Genomic DNA, 25,068 nt, shown 5'->3' with positions numbered 1-25,068 from the left:
CTGAGAAAACTAAAGCCATCACAAGTATCAATACTTTCTTTCAACATTTTAAAATGAACTTGTAACATGTAGAAAGACACAGGTTACATCAAACAGCCAATCTAGTCTAGTGGGCAAGAATAATTTTTTTCTAGATTTTCTGCATTTATGACAAGGAACAATGCTTAAGATTGTATGCAGGTCGTAGGTAACAATCTCTTGCTGGTGTACCAATGATTATATTCCCAGTATCATGGAAATAACTTCCACCTCCGTACTTTAGGGGACTCATAATTATTCAGTGTATGTATTTTCCTCCAACTGTCAAACAACACTGGAAAATATTAAAGTCTCTTGCAATACCAGCCATTACAGAGAAATCAAGCATTGTGCAGTACATCTCTGAAAGATTCTAGAAAAGAACTTTTTTACAGTTTAATAAGCCACAGAACCAGGTTATATGGTGTACTAAAAGTTTAATGTGCTTAAACTGAAAAGCTTCTGCCTTTCGTGAAATTCAAGTTAATGATAATATAATGATTATACTCACTGGATTATTTTAGAAGAACAAATGTTGCTTCTAATATTTCTTGGAAAAAAGAAAAAAGGAAAATATTTCTATTCAAATATGAAATGAGCAGAAAATGATTTGTATTTCTTTCCTTTGACAAATGGTACTGGTAAATTACAGTGATAACAAACAAAGCGTGGTAAAAATTGCTCCGTCATTGACAAATCGAAATTTATCCAAATGTAATTGACTAGTGTATCATATGCAGGTCTATTTCAAAACCACTTTGCTAATTAGGAGTTCGAAGAGAAAGCACAACATATGACAAATTTCTGACCTTCAGAAAATAATGTTGAGAAGCTCCATGTCAAAAATAGAAGAACACTCTTTTAAATGACTGACATATGCTCAGAAAATTGTTCATTTGATTACGAACAATTCACATCCTTAAGGCATCATCATTTAGAAGATATAATACAAAACTAAGTTACACACTGATCATAGTTCTTGTATATTACAGCACTTCCTTTATGCACGCAGATCATTACTATATGTTACTGTTGTCTTTGGTCTAGTTTCTTATTTTCTTTAATCAACAAATATAACATGTGCTTATTTCATTTTGTTCATGCCTTGTTATGATAATAAAATATCATTGTGAAAAAATTTAAGAGATGGTATCAACAAGATAAATTCTCAAATTCACTTTCATGCGTATGTTTTATACACTGTAGACAAGAAAAGACAAGTTCAGTGTTGAAAAATTGCTATGTAATTACAAATCAAATTGTCCATTTGCTGTACACTGATTGTAAGATGTATTCTATAATCAAATCTCAGCCTTTTTCATAAAAATTCTTTACTAATCTATTTAACTGTACACAATATTGGCCAGTGCTACTTTGTTACTGCTTGGTGTGAAGTCCCAAATATTAAAGCTTGCACAAAATTTACAAATATGAAAACCACTATATTTTAAACAACAATGAGGTAACAACAATTACAATTCTGAAGTCATTAAAAAGATGTAAAAAACAACATAATTTTTGCAACCCAATTACACCTATTTATTAATTAGCCTTTGTACATGCTCGTTTTATAAGCTACTACCTCCAAGCTTACACTGGCCAATGTGATCTCCAAATTTATACATTAGCTCCTTAAATCAGCCATCAGCTTGGAAATATTTATGGGCCTACAGAGATCACACAGGTTCTCAAATAGTAATATTGTCCATACAACTTGCACCAAAAATATAGTGAATGGCCATTAGTATATCTTTCTTTCCCCCCTTAATTGAAAAATGAGCAACAGCAGCCACTGTTGTATAAACCACAAAATGGAATACAAAATACAGAAAGAAAATATTAAATATTTATATTAATTTGATAAGTTATTTATCATCTCTTATCATACTTACAAAACAACTAAGCTACTCATATAATACACAGGGTTGAGATATAGCTTTCTTTGAACACTACAAGTACACTACAAGTTTATCGAACTCTAATACGTGACAGGATGCGTAAGCCCATGAGGGCTAGCAACAGTTTGTCTCTCTGTGACACATTCTGAACAAGAGAGAAAAATAAAGTCAGAAAGCAAACCAAACAGTCTTTTTAGAGATCACTCAGCTTGTGCCTAAGTGTGTAAGCGGGCTCATCCCATCCAAATGCCACAGCAATTGCTTTGGTAGAGGTTTTTTTTCCGGATCATGCAATGAAATAACAAAAATATAGAAATGAATATTAATTTAATTCACTTTAATTCTTCACAAATAAAAACATTCTATACAAGAAAGGGGATGGTACCGCTATTCAATCATTTACAAATGTATGAGGTTTCCTATACACTTTAAGCTAACAAAAAATACAATGCAATTTAATCTGCGAACTGTTACTGGAGACCATGAATCCTATTAACAGAAGAAACAATACAAACAACTACTTTAAGTCTTAGAACATGCGCTGCAAAATATTAATATAATGAAAATGAGTGAAATCTTAAGTCATGATCCAACATTTTCTTGCCTTAGGAAATGGCTCTATAATTTGGACAGATTGCATGTTTAATTTAAAACAAGGGATGAAAAACTGAACACATTAACAGTGTTTAATTTGGAAAACAGTGAGCCATGTTGTACCATTACGAAGCACCTGTTAAAGACTATGGCAGTGGTACTCAGACTCTCAGTATGGAGCTGGTAAGGTGGTCTTTAAGTTTGCTTGGCACTGGACTTGTTGGGTTGAGCTGATGTCTGTGACCACTGGTTTCGACCACTGCCGTTGTCCTGAAGCAAAAAGAGATACATTGTGAGTATAGTAACCAAGCTCATTTTTTGTTCCTTTTTTTGGTGTGTGTGTGTGTGTGGGGGGGGGGGGGGGGGGGGAGGAACAGTCGTACAGGTATTATGAACATTAAAAAGAAAAATGAATCCATAGCAACATTTCAAAAGCATTGAAGAGATCTCTCTTAAAATGCTCACCAAATTCATTAAGTATTGATTTACTACAAGTCATTCTTAACAAGGCATTGTTTTTTACTTCAGAAGCTTGAAACAACTTTTCTTTAAATATCCGGAAAAACAATTTTTCCACCAATAATCATTTGTTCAACAATTATGCAGGTGAATACCATAGTTTTACTTTCCAGTTTTTCCATGTCCGTGATGGACATTTTCTCTTCAGCCACTGAACAACCGTCTGGTAATATAATTTGCATAACTATAATTTTTTTGCAGCAATATTGGCTTATCACAGAATTGCTTTTTTTCTGGATTTGTTTCCACTAAACTCACAACTAAGAGCTTGCTAAAAATATTGGAAGTCAGAATGCTTTCAGCATGAATAATGAGCTTCTGAAGCCAGCAAGTTTGTGACTGACTGCACAGTATTTTCTTACATTTTTTTGTGTTTTCATTAACATTTAAACAAATTTATGTAATTTTTGAAAACAAATTATATGCAAAGTTACCAGTATGTTTTAGCTCTATCTTCCTGATACTACACACATCCACGTAAACTGGCTGGGAATTTGAGTGAAGGGTAACAATTATTGGAAAAACTATTTTGTTCTACCTACCCTTATTTTCTTGTTACTGAAATTCTGTACTAGTACAAAATACTTCACACATGTGAAAACTCCCTCTCATCCTTCCTCCTTACAAAAAATATACACAGCTGATATGATTCAGGCTGGACACTTAAGTATTAGCTACATTCAACAGTGTTCTATTTCCACATGCTGTCCACTTTAGTTTCAAATCAACCTGAAACTGAACATTCTTTTAAAGGTATCCAATATCTAGAAATTGTGGCCTGTTTTTGCTGTGGTCTTCAGTCCAAAGACTGGTTTTATGCAGCTCTCCATACTACTCTCTTCATGCAAGCCTCTTCATCTCCGAGTAACTACTGCAACCTACAACCCTCTGAATCTGCTTACTGTATTCATCTCTTGGTCTCCCTCTATGATTTTTACCTCCCATGCTTCCCTCCAGTACTAAATTGGTGATCCCTTGATGCCTCAGAATGCGTCCTAACAACCAATTCCTTCTTCTGGTAAGATCGTATTACAGATTTCTCATCTCCCCAATTTTATTCAGTACCTCCTCGTTAGTTACATGGTCTACCCATTTAATCTTCAGTATTCTTCTGCAGCACCACATTACATAGGACTTCCTGATGCTTAAGTCTATACTACATGTTAACAACTTTCTCTTCTTCCAGAAGGCTTGTCTTGCCATTGCCAATCTAAATTTTGTATCCTCCCTACTTTGACTATCAACAGTTATCTTGCTATCTTGCTTCCCTCATAATAAAACTCATCTACTACTTTAAGAGTCTCATTTCCTAACCTAATTCCCTCAGCATCACCTGATTTAATTTGACTACATTCCATTATCCTTGTTTTGCTTTTGTTGATGTACATCTTAAATCCTCATTTCAAGATACTGTTCAGCCATTTACTGTGTATGACAACTTTGCAATGGCAAACCTCAAAGTTTTTATTTCTTCTTCCTGAATTTATTTCTTCTTCCTGAACTTTAATTCTACTCCAAATTTTTCTTTTGTTTCCTTTACTGCTTGCTCAATATACAATTGAATAACATCAGCGATAGGCTACAACCCTGTCTCACTCCCTTCTCAACCACTGCCTCCCTTTCCTGCCCATCGACTCATAACTGCCATCTGGTTTCTGTACAAATTGTAAATAGCCTTTTGCTCCCTGTATTTTACCCCCGTCACCTTTAGAATTTCAAAGAGAGTATTCCAGTCAACGTTGTCAAACGCTGTCTCTAAAAGTCTATCTAACCTATCTTCTATGAGAAGTCATAGGGTCAGTATCGGCTTCTATGAGTTTTACCATTCTTCTGTAAAAGATTTGTGCTAGTATTTTGCAGCCATGACTTATTAAACTGATAGTTTGGTAATTTTCACACCTGACAGCACCTGTTTTCTTTGGAACTGGGATTATTATATTCTTCTTGATGTCTGAGGCTATTTCGCCTGTCTCATACACCATCACCAGATAGAAGATTTTTGTCATGGCTGGCTCTCCCAAGGCTATCAGTAGCTCTAATGGAAAGTTGTCTACTCCCAGGACCTTGTTTCGATTTAGGTCTTTCAGTCTTTGTTAAATTCTTCATGCAGTATCATATCTCCCTTCTATTCTTTCTCTATGCCCTCTTCCATTTCCATAATATTGCCCTAAAGTGCATTTCCCTTGTATAGACCCTCTATATACTCCTGCTTACCTTCTTTGCTTAGGACTGGTTTTCCATCTGAGCTCTTGATATCAATACAGGTGCTTCTCTTTTCTCCAAAGGTCTCTCTAAGTTTCCTGTAGGCAGTATCTATCTTACCCCTAGTGATATACACTTCTACATCCTTACATTTGCCCTCTAGCCATTCCTGCTTAGCCATTTTACCCTTCCTGTCAATCTAATTTTTTTAGACATTTGTATTCCCTTTCAACCACATCGTTTATTACGTTTTTATGTCTTCTCCTTCAGCATCTCTTGAGTTACCCAAGGATATCTACTAACCCTTGTCTTTTTACCTACTCGATCCTCTGCTGCCTTCACTTATCATATTCCCTTTCCCTGTTCTTGGTGATTGCTCCCTAATACTCACTCAAACCAACCTCTGGTTCTTTCAGTTTATCCAGGTCCCATCTCCTTAAATTGCTGCCTTTATACAGTTTCTTTAGTTTTAATCTGCAGTTCATAACCAATAAATTGTGGCCAGAGTCCACAACTGCCCCTGGAAATGTCTTACAGTTTAAAACCTGGTTCCTAAATCTCTGTCTTACCATTATATAATCTATCTGAAACTTTCTGGTGTCTCCAGGTCTCATATGACACCAATTGTGCAACTTTCAACAATAATCAAACTTAAAGCTTATATTTCAATATCTCTGATTACATCCAGGAATGCTAACAGATCCTTAAAAGTACATGCTATCTTTGTGTAAATTGATGATCTCTGAGAAAGATCAATTGTTGTCTCATCATCAATCCATAACATATATTCCTTACGAATATTTCTGGCATCATATAAATTACCTGCTGAAGTTAATGTTATCTGTCTGTACATAATTTCTAGCCATCTCTCCTGATTTTGTGACAACCTGTGTTATCAACTGTTTTTTCCAACACACACACACACACACACACACACACACACACACACACACACACACACATGTACATCAAGATTTCCTACTCTCCACTCCAGAACTTTTAATGTATCTATCTACTTTCTGTGTAGGCAATGTCAAATGATATTGTTGATATTCCAGCCTGAACTTTCCACTGTTTTATTTTCTGTGTTGCTATTTTCACATTGCTGCAAGTTATTCACATTCAAGAACTTTGCAAAATAAGTCATCTATATGTGTCTTCACCATATCTTCAATGATTAGGTAGCCACTGTCACCCATCACACCCTGTCATACACCATTTATGTGACATGTTCATTTTCCCTATCTTTCCTGAGACACTATATGTACTGCTGCTAACATCTGCTGCAGAGCTGTCACTTCTCTTTTATTCTTTAAATACTTCAGCATTTCTCTCCTGTTTGGATTATGGAATATGAAAAAAGGCAGCCATCAGTGCACTGCATGAATAGTTCAAAAGCACAGCAAAAATTACAACAAAAAAGTGAAAATACTAGACATGAAAGGTACGGGAAATACGGACATGGAGTTCTAAAAGCAGTAGAAGATCATATTGTTAAGTTGAACAAATTAAGTATTTCTCCCAGTTTTTGCATTAGGCATATATACAAATTTTAGCTTCTTTATGTCGTCACTCAAAATAGGTGTTAAGTCTTCAGCCAAAATACAAGCAACCATTTCATTACCAAACAAAATGCATTCTACCATAATTGCATACTTACATGCATAAACCACAACTACTGGATTTTGGAAGGCTGTCTTACTGAAGGACCTTTTACAACAGAGAGCAATGCCCTATTCAGAGGTGTGTTACAATATTTTCACCTTGTTTAACTTACTGAAGAGAGAGATGTCAATGTCTGGACCACCTACCAGTGTTTTGTCCTTCACCCTTAACCGCATAGAGAACTAAACCACTGTCTATGGCTGGTCCATCTCATAATCTATTTCACTAATATGAGCTATGATACACAGCAGAATGATACCTATTCCCCAGTCATTTGTAAGATGAGGAGAGACATTTCTCTGTTTGATATGCTACATTATTTACATGCACCAAAACTTCTGGAAGATAAAAACTGAATGTAAATGTACCTGAGTGTTCTCAGGGAGTTTGAGCAGATAAAGTGTTTTATAACACAGATGTTCCACACCTGCTCAAAGACCTCAAAGATCACATGTAGTTCTGCACTAAATACATTACGTAATTTTATGAGCCGATCTTTAGAATACTAGCCGGGAAGGCTGTCTCCTTGTTCAGATGCACGAATATAAATGGTCATGCAACTGCGATGTTCACATAAAATTTATAAAATGGGTATCTCAAAAAACAATGTGGTGTGAAATCCACTTTTCACTTTCAAAATAATCCATACATTTATACTTCATATTACAAACTACGTAACTGTTCCTAAGCAATTTACTGAACACAGTTGCTAGTGTTTGTCAAGCCATATGGAACATCAATAATCTTAGAACACACAAAAACTTGTATTTCTGAGTAGCAGCTGCCAAGTGGGCAAGTAACTGCTACCAGCTTCAGCATAGTGGCTGGTTGCAGAGGTACTTTTTGGCAATGGAAATCTCTTCATGAATAGATTGTATCAATGACTTTCAGATATAAGCTCAATGTGTAACATTCACAGCTACACCTTCTGCATTTTTTACTTCGCTTTCAGTTCCTATTTATCCAGCAGAAGTCTAGAGGCTTCAGAAGGTTTTGTATTAGTGCCAATCTTTAAGGTGAGAAACTGCTTACACAGAAGTGTCAAGAGTTGAATTATTGAAAAAAGTCTCACTTTAATTTCATATATTTTGAGTACTGATCTTTCTAGTGTAGAAGGGTCGCCCAGAAAGTAATGAACGTTTTTTTCTCAGCTGAAAATGATACGAATGCAAAACATTACATATGTACAGGGCTATTACAAATGATTGAAGCGATTTCATAAATTCACTGTAGCTCCATTCATTGACATATGGTCACGACACACTACAGATACATAGAAAAACTCAAAGTTTTGTTTGGCTGAAGCCGCACTTCAGGTTTCTGCCGCCAGAGCACTCGAGAGCGCAGTGAGACAAAATGGCGACAGGAGCCGAGAAAGCGTATGTCGTGCTAGAAATGCACTCACATCAGTCAGTCATAACAGTGCAACGACACTTCAGGACGAAGTTCAACAAAGATCCACCGACTGCTAACTCCATTCGGCGATGGTATGCGCAGTTTAAAGCTTCTGGATGACTCTGTAAGGGGAAATCAACGGGTCGGCCTGCAGTGAGCGAAGAAACGGTTGAACGCATGCGGGCAAGTTTCACGCGTAGCCCGCGGAAGCCGACGAATAAAGCAAGCAGGGAGCTAAACGTACCACAGCCGACGGTTTGGAAAATCTTACGAAAAAGGCTAAAGCAGAAGCCTTACCGTTTACAATTGCTACAAGCCCTGACACCTGATGACAAAGTCAAACGCTTTGAATTTTCGGTGCGGTTGCAACAGCTCATGGAAGAGGATGCGTTCAGTGCGAAACTTGTTTTCAGTGATGAAGCAACGTTTTTTCTTAATGGTGAAGTGAACAGACACAATGTGTGAATCTGGGCGGTAGAGAATCCTCACGCATGCGTGCAGCAAATTCGCAATTCACCAAAAGTTAACGTGTTTTGTGCAATCTCACGGTTTAAAGTTTACGGCCCCTTCTTCTTCTGCGAAAAAAACGTTACAGGACACGTGTATCTGGACATGCTGGAAAATTGGCTCATACCACAACAGGAGACCGACAGCGCCGACTTCATCTTTCAACAGGATGGTGCTCCACCGCACTTCCATCGTGATGTTCGGCATTTCTTAAACAGATCGGTTGTGGTGGAGATCATGATCAGCAATTCATGTCATGGCCTCCACGCTCTCCCGACTTAACCCCACGCGATTTCTTTCTGTGGGGTTATGTGAAAGATTCAGTGTTTAAACCTCCTCTACCAAGAAACGGGCCAGAACTGCGAGCTCGCATCAATGATGCTTTCGAACTCATTGATGGGGACATGCTGCGCCGAGTGTGGGAGGAATTTGATTATCAGCTTGATGTCTGCCGAATCACTAAAGAGGCACATATCAAACATTTGTGAATGCCTAAAAAAACTTTTTGAGTTTTTGTATGTGTGTGCAAAGCATTGTGAAAATATCTCAAATAATAAAGTTATTGTAGAGCTGTGAAATCGCTTCAATCATTTGTAATAACCCTGTATTATTTGAATCTACTGAGTGAGTACACACCAAGTTTTTGTCACTTCCGACAGATAGCATAGCTGCAGGACAGATTAAAAATGGCATCTGTAAATGCTTGTGCAAAGTCTACAGATAATCTGTTGTTGACAGAAGAAGAGTTAGTCTCTGGGCACAGAGGGTGAGGTCATCAGAAGGCAGTTCGGCGGAGCTCCACGATTTGCAACGGTTGGGGAGACCATTCACGGCTGTCACACCTGACATGTTGTAGCGAGCTGATGTTGTCATTCATGAGGACATACGCATTACGATTCGGCAGTTGGCGCTGCATCTGTCAATCAGCAAGGAAGTGTGGATGCAATTATCTGCACTCTTGTATATTGGTACCGAAAGGCCTTACACGCCCTTGTTTCACACTGGAGGAAGGCCATAGAATGGGATGGAGATTACGTGGAAAAATATGGTGAGTAGATAAAACACCATTCTTTCGTGTGTGTAATTCTCATTACATTCAATAAAGAATTGTTGTTCCGGGCAACCCTAGTATTAAAATATACCTACAGATAAGGCAATTAGAGCTTTGGATCTGCCTTTCTGTACATTAGCATACTTTCACACATTTTCCACGCTTCCAATGAAAGTTGCCAAGGAAATGATAGCATACAATATCGTTTTGGATCCATGCAACGTAGTCTCCACAGTATCTCACTGTAAGTGGATTACTGAATTTTTAATGTTTTAAAATAATAATCCATCACATGGCAAAACAAATTATTTAGCACCAGTTTATTATTCATTATGTGAACTGTGAAAGGGTGTAGAAAATCTAAATAACTGTAGAAGATATGATTCCAAGATTGTTGTAATTTATAGAAGAATAAGAATTCTCACCCAAAATAACTGGTTCAGTGGGCACTTTCTTCCACACTATTATCAATTTTTTAATTTCTGTGACTTCAACCACTTCACAGAGTGTTATATTTTGGGACACTTCTTATGCAGCTGGTGGATTTCCCGTTACTCCTCTGAACACTTGCAGATGTTGCATTCGAGATGCTGCAACTCACATATTTGTTTTGTACAAGCTGTGAGTGCACAATTTGATTGATAGTGCAGGTATTGCTCCATGTGCACTGATTTTCGATACACGCTATGTCCCAGGTTCCCGCCATCTCTCGTAACCAGCATATCTAGAAATGGTGCTTGATCCTACCTCCACAGCAAATTTTATGTTAACATGGAGACTGCTCAGGTGTCTTAGGACGTTTCAGAGCTGTTCATCGCCATGATGTACAGAGGAACCTGTGCAACGCAGAAGCTCTACACCTTCAGCTGTATGGATTACCAAAAATCCACAAAGATGACGAACCGTTAATACTGATCATATATGCACATAGCTCATCGATGTACAAACTGGTGAAATACTTTGCCCCTCTGCTTCACCCACACATGGGGCAGACTGGCACATACATAAATGACAACAAAGCTAAATAATACTTCAAAAAGATCTATTTACAAGGAATCTGTCAAAGCATTTCATCAATTTAGATAATAAAAAATAACTAACCACGTCACTGATCAGTAACAGTTGCAGGTGATCTATCTAACAGCTTCCAGGATCAATTAAAATTTGATTTTCATCATTTCACATGATTACTGACCAACTTTGAAAAATGCTGTCATAATCATTAAGAGGTACAATCTTATATTAAAAGCTTAACAGAATAAGGCAAGTATTACTTTCAGAAACTTGTTTCTGTCTTGAAACAGAGTAACTGGTGGTGCGCTAACATCTGGACTTGATTCATCCAGTATTTGAGAATGTGAGCACTTAACATCTTACAACAAACTTTATGCACAATTTATATCACTGAAAGTATCTGCAAAATTATATCACTTTACAGTTCATAAGATATGATATCATAAACATTGAGATGTGTTAAAAACTTGCTTTCGCTTAAAATGGTGCACAAATTGTCCAGGCTACTCTCATCCAGTGTTTCATAATCAGGGCACTTTCAGACTTCCAACAAACTTTAAGCATAATTTCAAACCCTTACTAAACTTTTTTCTCACTCACAAGCTTAAAGGCAAATAATTAACACTAACTCATTTGTCAAGCAAGCAGATGTTTGAAGCTGTTTTATACATGGTAGTTCGATTGTTTAAAGATCAGGGGTTTGCTGATATTCCACTACAATGTCAGTCCCCTTTATACTTGTGTAGTCAACACAACCTAACCTAATCTTGATATCTGATGTAGTGCCAGTTAAATCATGCAAGGAAAAATCTTTCATTGAAACAATCTAAAATTTAGCTAACTCGGTAACATTACATATAACATACCCCTGCTTTTTCTGTAATGTAAGTATTGTGGACCAGTTCTTGTTTTATTGAATAAATAGCAAAGATCAACATAGCGGCAATTTTTTGTTGAAAAAAGACTACTAAATAATCTCTCTGGACTAAAAAAAATGTCAGAATGGAAAACTGTGAAAATTGCCATAGAATGGAGTGAAATAGTCAATAGTGTGAAGACTGTATGCTTTTATCATCTTTGGTGCTATGAAGCAATCAATCTGAATGGAGATGTGACTTGCCTTTGATGCCATAGTGTTTCACATGTCAGTCCATAACTATGGAGTAGCACCAGTTGATCTTAAACTTGTTGCTGATTTGGCAGGAGTTAGAATAATAACAGTTGAGAGCTGCAGTAAGGTCACGAATAGGGTAGATATTGTGGCCAAACCTGCCAAATTAGTTAAGACCTTCAAAATAAGTTTCTAGTACGCTAGCTTTAGTATAGACGTCTGTCAGACTCACTGCTCTGGTTATTACGGACAAAATTGTGCAGGGAACACAAGAGTTCAGGAACATCCTGCGAACCAGAGAAAAAGTGCAATTGAGGCTAGTAGTACTCACCAGGACACCATGAGAGGGGAACATCTGAGTTGTACAGAGGTCCTGGGGTATGAAATACTAAGTAACTAGCATTTTAAATCCACATACATGGCCTAGCTATGTCACCTTGCGTATTAGGTTCTTAGGGAAAACATTTTGGTAAAAATCTTGCAGTGACTAGTAGGGGTATTGAGAATAGGTTGGCCAACATTATCCTGAACCACACAACTGAGGATGATGAAAAGCACGTCATTGGCAACACACTACACAGCAATGCTAAGGTTGTGTCACTTGGTGATACATACCCAGGATGTGGTGTACTGTGAATAAGTAAATACTAAGAACTCACTCAATAGAGTGTGGTGACAACATGAGTGTGACTGAAGTGTCATTCCCATCAAAGCCACACTACACACAGCATGGTCTCAATCTGAATGTTCTGAGTAACAGTCTTGTATGGATCAGCGGCCTAGTGCAAATCTTTCAACTTGATGAGGATACTTGCTTAACTAAATTCCAGAAACATTCAATATAACCAGAGCACTGTCTGTCCAATTCCTATGATTTTTAAAAACTTTCGTTAGGGCTTTTCTAGAGTAAATTTCTAAAAAGACAGAGCTGCTGAATAAGAGGAGACACAGTATTGCCAGTAAGTAAAGAAACAACAAACAGAAGCTATGACAGTACAAATGTTAACTTTTCCGTCAAAACATAAGAAGCTTATTCAATAAGAAAAATGAGCTGCTTGTATCGATATAGGGCACTGAAAAATCTACAGCTCTTTCTACAGATGTGCTATGCATACCAGATAATTGTAGGGATATGCAGTAAGTGAACAATAGACTTAGATGGATACACGTACCTCATTACTGAAGGCATAATATAAGGAAAGGGGGCAAAGCTATCTACACAAAAAGTAGAATAAGGTTCCAGACCATGGCCCTCAATGAGTATTGTACCAAACAGCTCTTTAGATGGTTTATTACCTGGCCAGGAAGACAGCACCATCGTATTTACATCTGAGAAGTAGGGAGGGGTGGTAGCAATAGCATACACTCCAGTACTCAAAGTGAAGGACTGTCACATGCTACACGTTATGCACCACTGAATAAAGTGCCCATTTACAATAAGAACAGAGACAGGCTACACGGTACATCAGACCTCAGCTTCTCACAAGTGCTTCAATGACAGAATCCATATAACTTTTCCCCTGCTGATGTCACTTTTTCCACAGAAGTGTGTGTTTATTAGTCTGCTGTTTCAATTCTTTCTAACTCTTTGTTAGAGTCTATGATGACTTATTTCAGTTTCCTCACCTGTCAAAAGAAAAACTGTAAATTCATGGTAAGATCTTACGGGACCAAACTGCTAAGACAATCAGTCTCTAAACTTACAGGCCACTTAATCTAACTTAAACTTACTCTAAGGATGACACACACACACACACACACACACACACACACACACACACACACACACACGAGGGAGGACTCTAACCTCTGACGGGGGAGGGGGGGCTGCGCAGACCATTACAAGACGCCTCAGACCACGCAGCTACCCCGGCCTGTCGAAAGAGCTCACACTTTTACGGTGTGTTATACGGACCTTCCAGTCTTCCAATATCAAAGCAATAGAAGCTAATGTCACAGCAGCAAGGGTAAACTGACCATATGGTCTAGTGGTTACAGTTTTTGGCAAGTAATGCAAATGTGCTGGGTTTGATTCCCGTTGGCTATCTCACATTTTTCTCTGGTGGAAAGATCTGGAAAGAGGTCCCCGCTGAGTCTTGTGAGGTCAAGTGAAAAGCTATTGGTATATGAAAGAAGCAAAATGAAGCGGATGTCATCTAAGTAGTGTTGCATCGAAAGGCCTGCACCCGGTCAGGTGACACACGATATTTATTTATTATCAGCAAAAGCAAAAGTTATTTTTTCTGGTTAAAGAGCAAGATGCTTGATGTGTGGTGACTAGATCTTATTCTTTGCAAGATTCTCAATCACTTCTACAAGATTTCGGCATGGCAGCAGTATCAAGGGAATCATTTTCTTGCAAAATTTTGTCAATGGAATAAAAAGTCACGGGTTGGTGCTCCTCAATGCCAAAAATTTGGCTTCCCTTGTGTCTCCATATTTTTAATTTTGTTCTGTCTATTTCTACATGGTAGTCTGACTTTTCTTGATTTTGAGAAGTGAACATGAAAAGAAACTCTGTATACACAAAATGAAGTGTTGCCTGGCACTGTTGTTTGACAATACTTCACACATGCAGTCACTTTGCAACATTTATGCACAATGTTCCATATACAAATCCAGGGTTCATCACCACTGGCCACTTTAATTATGATACTTCTTTTGTTTTCGTAAAAAACCTAACACAGTACACAGATTTTGCAAAAATGTTCTCTTGTCCACAAACAATTACTTTTTTATTTTTGCACCTTTATATTCAAATTTCATATGTGCAACTTCTTTTCTCAGTTTCCTTCCTAGCCTGGAAGTTCCCATTCTGTAGGACAAAAGCTGTGAATTTTTTGAAAAGACAGTATTGCATTGTATTGTTCATAGTATTACAGAAATTGCTATCTATAGCACATCTATCTGCATCATAAATGAAATAGTCACTGTGTACATTTTACTTATTCTGTTCTGGGCCAGGTACTTCATTCCTGCTCCACTCAGCACTGTGTTGTTGTTTCTTTAGTTTGCAGATCACTGACTTAAATTTAGCTTGTCAACATTTGCTTAAAACTGCCATCACCTTCTCTGTCGGCACTATCTCACCTTTTTGTTCTCATTGTCTCTAAAATTAACTGCAACTACTTTTCGTGGTTGCACTGTAAGGTAACAAAGCATTCTACTCGGACTCTGACTATGACTATATATAGCTGCAGAATAAGGTTAGTCACTGCTATGGCCAGGTAACCACCTCGCCTTGCCAAGTAATAATGTGGAAACAGACTTGGATAACATGCAAGATATAGATTCTGACAATGTACAAGACAACCAAACAGCAAATGTTTTAAATTTCTACACAGCAAATGTTTTAAATTTCTACATGGCAAATGTTTTAAATTTCTACACACCCATACTCTGCAAGCCTCCTTATGATGTATGGTCGATGGTACTTCTCGTACTACTTTTCGTGTTCCGGTGAAGCATGGTTCACAGGAAGAACTATCACTGGTAGGCCTCCATGCATGATCTCTCTACTTTTATCTTCATAGTCTTTTTGCAAAATAAACTTAGGAGGAAGCAATATACTGGTCGGCACTTTTACGAATGTACACTCTCAAAATTTTAACAGTACAGCATACTGTGATGCAGAGTGTCTCTGTGACACTTACACAATTACTAAATGAACTTGTAAAAAATGTGGTGCTCTTTTTTGGATCGTCTCTATTTTCTCGATCAGTACTTTCTGGTGTGGAGCCCAGACTGGAGAGCAATATTGAAGTACTTGATGAGAAAGTGTTTTGCAAGCTGCTACTTTCATTTTGGATTACATTTCCCGAGGATTCTTAAAATGGATCTCAGTACAGCATCTGCCTTACCTGTGGTTAATTTTATGTAGTTGTTCCACTTCAAATTGCTCCATACGTACTTCTACATATTTTACGGAGGTAATAACTTCCAGTGATAGTTCTGCAATCATGTGATCATTCAATAAAGGGTCTTTCTTTCTACGTATGTATTTGCAATATGTTACATTCATTTACATTGAGGGTCAATTGCCACCTCTTGCACCAATCATCGAATGTATGCTGGTCTGCCTGCATTTTGCGACAATATTCTAGCATTGCAACTTTTCTGCGTACAATAGAATCATTCGGGAAAAGCCTCATGGAACTTCTGACTATATATATATATATATATTAATGCTCCTTGAACACTCCTTTGGTACAGGCCCAAAGTTACTTTTTTGCGTCTTAAGCCTTCTCTCTGATCAGAATGAAATGCTGTGTTTTGTTTACTATAAACTCTTCAATCCAGTCACACAGTCATTAAGCAATCAGAGAGTGCACTAATAAGACTTACTAGAAATGACTGAGAAGTAACTGTACATGGAGATCTCAATGCTGATGTAATCTTAGAAAGAAATACTGCAACAGCAATTGATAATCTACTTCTAAATCCAATAGTCTTTCATGAAATAGAAGCGAGCCCTTTAATAAATGGTTTATTTGATCACGATAGTCAAATGGTTGCAAAAAAGCATAAGCAATCAATTACGTTTAACTAAGATGATATACAATTCACAGAATCACAAATGCTGACTCACTCTCACAGTGCAGTGAGGATTTATAGAAAGAACTATGGGGAGACATTTTCATTTTCAAAGGACAAACAATAGATGAAAAACTTAATTATTTTCTAAAAAACAGTCCTACAGCACTATTATGCCAGTTTTCTTTTACAAGGCCAAGGAATGATTATAGTGGAAGCTGTGATAAAAGGTAGCTAACATCTGGGACCAGTATATTGTGACAGGAAGAGAGCTTTACTTAATGCAGAGGACTCCAAGAGGACTCCAAGAATTAAAGAGGTACTACAAGCAGTACAGCAAAATTCTTTACTGTATAATGACGAATGATGTTATATGAAGATCATTGACTACTCATTTAAATGAATTCTTCCAAACAGTAGCTAAAACTGTAAGAACGAGAAAGAAACATGAAAGCATTACATTACACTTCCTTCTACAGATATTGCATAATTCACCACCAAACATCAGTCTGCCAAATCATTTGTTAGAGAGATAAGAAAATTTTAACCAAGATGGTATTTCTACTATGTACTAAAATCTTATGCTCACTTTGCAGCAGGACCATGGGTTACATTTGTAATCAGCCAATGAATTCAGAGTTAGTAACACCTGTTTAGCTACAGAAATCTAAACCTGTGACTGACCTCTAATCATAAATGCATTTCCCTCCTTCCTGTGTTCTCAAATGTTATCGAAAATTTAGCTTATAACACGATATTGAGATACTTCTTCCATAAACATCTACTTTTGAAGTTTCCATAAATGGCACTACAAATCATCTCTCAGACCACTACAAGTTTGTGCCTCAAGATATCCACACCCCCCTGTGAAGTGAACTGGACTGTTCTGTGTAACTTTCTATCGGATGGTACGTTACGCATGCCAGAACTCTTACATTGTTACTGCACTGTTTCTTATTTTTCAGCCTTGAGAGGTCTCTTAGACATACTATAACATCTGGATGTCTTATTTTTGATGAATGTTACCATTTTTTCCATGGTGGGGAAAGCTAGATCTTCTACATAACATTTTTTATGTGGTACTGTTGTTCCACACTGAATCAGTGAATTCTCTGATGAAGGCTCTGACAACAGCAGTAATACCCCAGATTTAGAGGTTTTTAGCAATCTAATTTGGACCAGGAAACAAAGTGAAGCCGATTTGACACTGATGACAATGGAGGAACTTACTACATTAAGAACAGATGTTTTCAATGGAGAATACAGAAGCCACCAGCTAATGAAAGAAATGGAGAAAGTATCAGAAAAATTCCTGCTGCTTCGTAGGTATGGAATCTGTTCTCTAGTCAAGAAACTTCATATGAAATCATTCTATGAACAAACCTGAAAAAAGCTTAGAGCACAGTACACTAATTATCACTTACTATATCTACAAGATGATTTCGTTGAAGACACTTGTCGGACTGGTAGTGTTTTTCGCCAATTTAGCCACTAGGATAGCTTTGCGCATTAACAACCTGCTTACAGGATAGGAAGATGCACTGGACTTCTGATCGAATCCGCCAGATGGATTAATGGTGAGGGTTTGTGTGCCTGCCACCCTGGTTCTGGTTTATACGCAGTTTCCTACATTCAACTGCATGAATACTGGACTGGTACTTAAATCCTACCTCAGCTACAAGTTCCGCAAACATTCAGAAAAGCTTTCATACACATTCACATGAATAACATTATACACACACAGTACTGGAAGTAACAGGGTGGCAACAGGAAGGCCATGGCCATCCCATAAATTACCATGCCAAGTCAATTTCTTAATATGCTGCCCATGCACAGATGCAAGAACATTTTCAAATCAGGGAACAAATCGGTTTACAGCAGATGGAACAAGCAGAAACCTTTTCACATAAAGATTTGTTACTGTATTATCTGCATTAAGATTCAAAAATCCAGATGATCAGGAGGAAAGAAAGGAAGTAGACACATCAGCAGCAATTTCGAAAATCTTTCTGTGTTGAATTGAAAATGACCCTGACTCAGGTAAACCCAAGATGATCATGTTTTATAGTACAACCAAAGGTGTGCAACTTATTCATCAAGTTGCAAAAGTTATGAAAATATACATTCAGCAAAACAATTGATTTCAGATATAGCAAATAAAAAGGTTGTCTGAAAGACATCTCAATAGTAATCTTGTTCATGTCCACATCCACAGTACTTCGGGGTTAACGGAAGAATCTGAAGATATTCCTCTTCCAGCACAGAGACTGAGACAAGTTTAATTACAGTACACACAGACATTTAATCAGTCATTATTCCCACACTCCATACATCATTGAAACGGGAAGCATGAAAAATGGGAAGAAACCATAACATGTTGTTCCACAGTAAGTACAACCTGGCATGAACTTCATAATTGTTTGTAGAATACGGATGTAGATGTAGAATAGCCTTTTAATAGTAGTTCAAAATTGGCTTATGTAAACTCATCTTTATTGTGAAAGCAATAAATTATCTCAGTAACTTTGTTCAGGCTGAAGTGAACAAGAAAAATTACCATGCTGAAATTTTCTGTGAACTTAAAAAAGTTCTAATACAGAAGGTCACAAACAGTAAAGACTTAATTCAGAGGGAGGAAACACTAAATATTGTGTCTTACAGACTTTTGTGCTCAGGCTGCTAGATAAATGGTTTATCTGTGCATTAAAGGGCTCTTCACAAACTGTGATGTTTGCTGATAACAGGTCCAATCACATCCATACCAGACACAGCCAGACCAACAATTGGTTTCACAGAGAACAGCTTACATCTTTAATCTTACAGAGTCCCATATTAAGCAACTCTAAACAAATCACAATGGCTTAAAGGCCCCAGAAACACACACCATTAGTGGGCACATAACTGATGAGATTCCATGTGTGATGTTCTTAGGTATTCAGAAACTGAGGTGGCACCTGCATGTGAGTAAGTTAACCGAAATACTTATTTGTGCCTGCTTTGAATTTAGAAATAACTTCCATTTTGTTGCTTGGAAATGTGGTTGCTAGCATACCTTTGTGTAATTTTGACTAATATGCCGTTTTCAAGCAGTAGTTGATGTTCATGACAAAGCACCAAGTTGTCCAACCACGGTCAGAAAACAAGAAACTTTGGAAGAAATGACATCATATTGAAGACAAAGTGACCGACTTATTTCCTTATTTTTATATTTTTTCCAACAGAATCACAAGAGAATGTCACAGTGTAGTTGCAAGTTTCGCAAGTGTCATTATCTTCGGACTGTCAATTTATAAAAAAAGGATACAGAGAATCAGGTCTGTCAAATAATTATCTACATAATGATAAATTCTTTCTTATATTTACATGGTAAGGGAGTCAGAAGTGGTAACTGCATTGTGAATTCCTCTTGTGTGCCAAACTTGCAACAAGGAAACCTACGCACAATTGTATAAGAACAGTTTAAAAGTAGTAGCAGAAACAAGAAATCATTCAGTTTGTTAGGGGCGATAAAAATTTAATTGTGATGGGGGAATGGAACCTGACTGTAGGAAAAGGAAGACAAAAGAAAATAGTTGGAGAACGTGGGGTGAGGGAGAGGAATAAACAGAGAAGCCACCTGGTAGAATTTTGCACAGAGCACAATCTAATCATTGCTAATACTTGGTTCAAGAAACACGAGAGAAATTAAGGTGATGGAATCTGCAGTGAGTCATGAACAATGGCGGTCAAGTTTAGGCTTGTTCTGCGCACATACATCACAAATTCTCTGACAGCCAATGAGTGTTCAATAGTTTTCAGAGTGCTTTACTGCGAATGCCGCAGTTAATGCGAACATTAAATGTGATCATAGCAAGCTGTTTAGTGAATTTTGTTTCCATTTGTTGCGAGTTGTCAAAGCTGATTGTCGGGGGAAATGATAAATTCAGCATATGCAAGAGAGACATAATTTGCAGGATATATGCTTTCTTCAAGCAGAAAGCAGGTGCATGTGTGTACCGCAGCTGTCACTTGGGATAAACACCAATTCAATTCCCCAACAACAAACCTCTGATAACACACGAGAGATTTTATTTCATTGATGAAAGATAAAACATAAAAGTGCAGAAAATGAAGTAAGCAAAAGGGAATACAAATGTTTAAAAAAGAGTGACAAAGTACAAAATGGTTATGGTGGTACAGCTGGAAGACAACATAATGCCTGGCCATACAAGCATGCATGACTGACAAAAATGTACAAGCCACCTAAAAATCATTTAGGATACCTTTGGAGAAAAGAGAAACAGCTGTTTGAATATCAAGAACAAGTTGAGAAGCCACTAAACAAAGACGGAAAGGCTGAAAGGTGGATGGCATATAAAGAAGAGCTATACAAGGGGAAAATACTTGACGACAATGTAATAAAAAGGGAAGATAAAACAGATGAGATGGAGGTGTGGTACTCCAAGAATCTGACACTGCACTGAAAGATCCACGTCAAAACTGAGCCCCTGGAGTAGGTAACATTTCTTCAGAATTATTGATATCTATGAGAGAACTGACAATGAACAAAGTTATGTCACCATCATCTTGTGATTGTACTGCTGAATAACAAACAGTTGTTCATGTTGTATCACCATGTTCCGCACGTACCTAAAGGAGTCCTTTCAATGATTTTTTGATCATAGCGAATGGAGTGATAAACTACACTCCTGGAAATGGAAAAAAGAACACATTGACACCGGTGTGTCAGACCCACCATACATGCTCCGGACACTGCGAGAGGGCTGTACAAGCAATGATCACACGCACGGCACAGCGGACACACCAGGAACCGCGGTGTTGGCCGTCGAATGGCGCTAGCTGTGCAGCATTTGTGCACCGCCGCCGTCAGTGTCAGCCAGTTTGCCGTGGCATACGGAGCTCCATCGCAGTCTTTAACACTGGTAGCATGCCGCGACAGCGTGGACGTGAACCGTATGTGCAGTTGACGGACTTTGAGCGAGGGCGTATAGTGGGCATGCGGGAGGCCGGGTGGACGTACCACCGAATTGCTCAACATGTGGGGCGTGAGGTCTCCACAGTACATCGATGTTGTCGCCAGTGGTCGGCGGAAGGTGCACGTGCCCGTCGACCTGGGACCGGACCGCAGCGACGCACGCCAAGACCGTAGGATCCTACGCAGTGCCGTAGGGGACCGCACCGCCACTTCCCAGCAAATTAGGGACACTGTTGCTCCTGGGGTATCGGCGAGGACCATTCGCAACCGTCTCCATGAAGCTGGGCTACGGTCCCGCACACCGTTAGGCCGTCTTCCGCTCACGCCCCAACATCGTGCAGCCCGCCTCCAGTGGTGTCGAGACAGGCGTGAATGGAGGGACGAATGGAGACGTGTCGTCTTCAGCGATGAGAGTCGCTTCTGCCTTGGTGCCAATGATGGTCGTATGCGTGTTTGGCGCCGTGCAGGTGAGCGCCACAATCAGGACTGCATACGACCGAGGCACACAGGGCCAACACCCGGCATCATGGTGTGGGGAGCGATCTCCTACACTGGCCGTACACCACTGGTGATCGTCGAGGGGACACTGAATAGTGCACGGTACATCCAAACCGTCATCGAACCCATCGTTCTACCATTCCTAGACCGGCAAGGGAACTTGCTGTTCCAACAGGACAATGCACGTCCGCATGTATCCCGTGCCACCCAACGTGCTCTAGAAGGTGTAAGTCAACTACCCTGGCCAGCAAGATCTCCGGATCTGTCCCCCATTGAGCATGTTTGGGACTGGATGAAGCGTCGTCTCACGCGGTCTGCACGTCCAGCACGAACGCTGGTCCAACTGAGGCGCCAGGTGGAAATGGCATGGCAAGCCGTTCCACAGGACTACATCCAGCATCTCTACGATCGTCTCCATGGGAGAATAGCAGCCTGCATTGCTGCGAAAGGTGGATATACACTGTACTAGTGCCGACATTGTGCATGCTCTGTTGCCTGTGTCTATGTGCCTGTGGTTCTGTCAGTGTGATCATGTGATGTATCTGACCCCAGGAATGTGTCAATAAAGTTTCCCCTTCCTGGGACAATGAATTCACGGTGTTCTTATTTCAATTTCCAGGAGTGTATATAGAAGACCTGCACACTCACCTATAACTATCGTGATCTCTCTCTCTCTCTCTCTCTCTCTCTCTCTCTCTCTCTCTCTCTCTCTCTGTGTGTGTGTGTGTGTGTGTGTGTGTGTGTGTGTGTGTGTGTGTGTGAACTATTCTTCTAGTTGAAAAACTACATTACTCTTCCCCATCACCCCTCTGGTAAAAGAAGAGGTTCCCTGAGAAATTTTTCAATGTTTTCTGACTAACAAAATTCCATACTGTTTTACTGATGAACTCTTGGGCGGGTGGGTAGCTTTTTGGGCACATGGCATACCTTGTACACATGTCAAGAATAGCTGTCTATATGTTGCCAAGATAAAGATGTATCTGAGCAGTATCATAGTTCAATTTTCTTTTACTTAAATGATGATAAAATAAACTTATATAATATAAGATAAATTAAACAACATAATATAAATTTTCATTACCTCAATCTATTGCCATGTACAAATCTCATCTACAGTAATGACCCACTCAAAGCATTAGACAGCACAGTCACACCAGATCCCAGCCCAATGCTTATTCAATTGTTAATTATCTCATAGTTAATCGTCCCACTGTGGGGTTCTGCTGCTAGCTCGGAATCAGAGTCATTTTCTTGCACCGATTGTAAATCTTTTCCCCTCAGCTAGCTTGCTATTTATATTATATTCCTGCCACTCTCTTGGACATATGACAACACAACTTATCACAATGTTGGCTGAAGCAGTAACAGTCCCTGTGTTGTACACGCCTGTTACCTTCAGAATTCAAAAGAGTGTATTCAAGTCATTACAATCAGAAGCTTCCTCTAAGTTTACAAATGCTACACACATAGGTTTGCCTTTCCTTAACCCATCTTCTAACAGAAGTTGTTGGGTCAGTATTGCCTCGATTGTCCATACATTTCTCCGGAATCCAAACTAATCTTCCCCAAGGTTGGCTTCCACCAGCTTTTCTATTCTTCTATAAAGAATGTGTGTTAGTATTTTGGAACTATAACTTAATACACTGATGGTTTGGTAATGTTGCCTGTCTCGCATATCTTGAACGCCAGATGGAATGTCATTTGCTGCTGAGGCCACTTTTTGACTTAGGTCTTTCGGTGTTCTGTGAAATTCTACTCTTAGTTAGCGTATCTCCCATCTCATTTTCATCTACGCTCTATTCCATTCCTATAATATTGCCTGTTCAGACGCTCTAAACACTACTTACGTCTTTCAGCTTTCTCTTCTTTGTTTAGACTGGTTTTCCATCTGAGCTCTTGTTATTCATACAGTTGCTTCTCTTTTCTCCAAATGCTTCTTTAATTTTCCTGTAGATGATATCTATCATTCCCCTAGTTAAATATACTTCTAAATCCTTACATTTGTCTTGTAGCAATTCCTGATAACCATTTTGCACTTCCTGTCAATCTCATTTTTTAGATGTTAGTATTCCCTTCCATCTGCTTCATTTACAGCATTTTTTATAGTTTCACCTTTCCATCAATCGAATTCAGAAGAGGCCTTGTCTTTCTACATATTCGATCCTCTGTCCCTTAACTATTTCCTCTCTTAAAGCTACCAATCTATCTTTTACTGTATGCCTCTCCAGTTCCAGTAAATTGTTGCTTGGCACTCCCTCTGAAGTCTCAACAACCTCTGCTTTTTTCAGCTTTTCCAGGTCCCTGTACTTAATTTCCTACCTTTTTGCAATTTCTTTAAGCTGTAGAATATTCCCAGGGACATATGTGGACTTTTACCACAATCTGTTGGTTATGAACTGAATGTCTACATTTTGACAAGACAGGGAGAAATAAAACAATAGATATGAAATTCTACTGCCAGTTATTCCTTACTGACATCATGCCATAGTACGACAGCATCCGAACCATCCGTAGCTAGAAAATGGGTTCAAGTAACCCAAAGCCAGTCTTAATTAAATACAAAGTGAATCTTGCAAAACTTTGGATGTTTTTACACCAAACTGGTTAACACAAGTTGCTGTCGCAGAAATAATCAAACTTGCTGGAAATGCATAGATACTTAGACAAATTAAGGTTCTGCTGCATCAATTGCATACTTTATACTATTATGCTATTTGAAAATTTACAAAAGAGGTGCCCATTTAGTAGTAGTTCTGGCAACTACCACAACAATTTAACAGAATTATCTTCTGAATGAAAATGTATCAACTGTGTTTTATTGTGCAGGCTTTCACAAGTTGACCCGAAAACCTTTTCGGCGTGGTCCAAGCAAATAACCCAGTTCCAGATTCCCTAAGTTTTAAGGCAATTCTGTGACTTACTCTGTCACACATCCATCCCACTCAATCCAATAAAATTTTCATGTTTCTTACTTCCGAAATATAAAAATTAGGTTGTTTTTGAAGAACAGAGAGACCAAAAATGCGTCAACTTTCGTACAGTTTTCACCATCAGCCTTTACAAAATTCTTTTTCATTGTTATTTAAAA

The 25,068-nt window shown here is 38.5% G+C and overlaps 1 protein-coding gene across 4 annotated transcripts in view; it reads right to left on the bottom strand.

Annotated features, from left to right (window-relative positions):
* Positions 1 to 1,239: 1,239 nt before the first annotated feature.
* Positions 1,240 to 25,068, bottom strand: part of LOC126260948 (protein lingerer) — a 120,594-nt gene continuing 96,765 nt past the window's right edge. For all 4 annotated transcript variants that reach the window (XM_049958456.1, XM_049958457.1, XM_049958458.1 and 1 more), the window contains one exon: positions 1,240 to 2,780. The gene's annotated coding sequence lies outside the window, so the exon portion shown is untranslated. The remainder of the gene's footprint in view (positions 2,781 to 25,068) is intronic.

Source organism: Schistocerca nitens, chromosome 5, assembly GCF_023898315.1.
Source record: "Schistocerca nitens isolate TAMUIC-IGC-003100 chromosome 5, iqSchNite1.1, whole genome shotgun sequence".
In the NCBI taxonomy this organism is placed as follows: domain Eukaryota; kingdom Metazoa; phylum Arthropoda; class Insecta; order Orthoptera; family Acrididae; genus Schistocerca; species Schistocerca nitens.
Note: the sequence above shows the minus strand (reverse complement) of the source record. Positions and strands in the feature narration are given on the sequence as shown.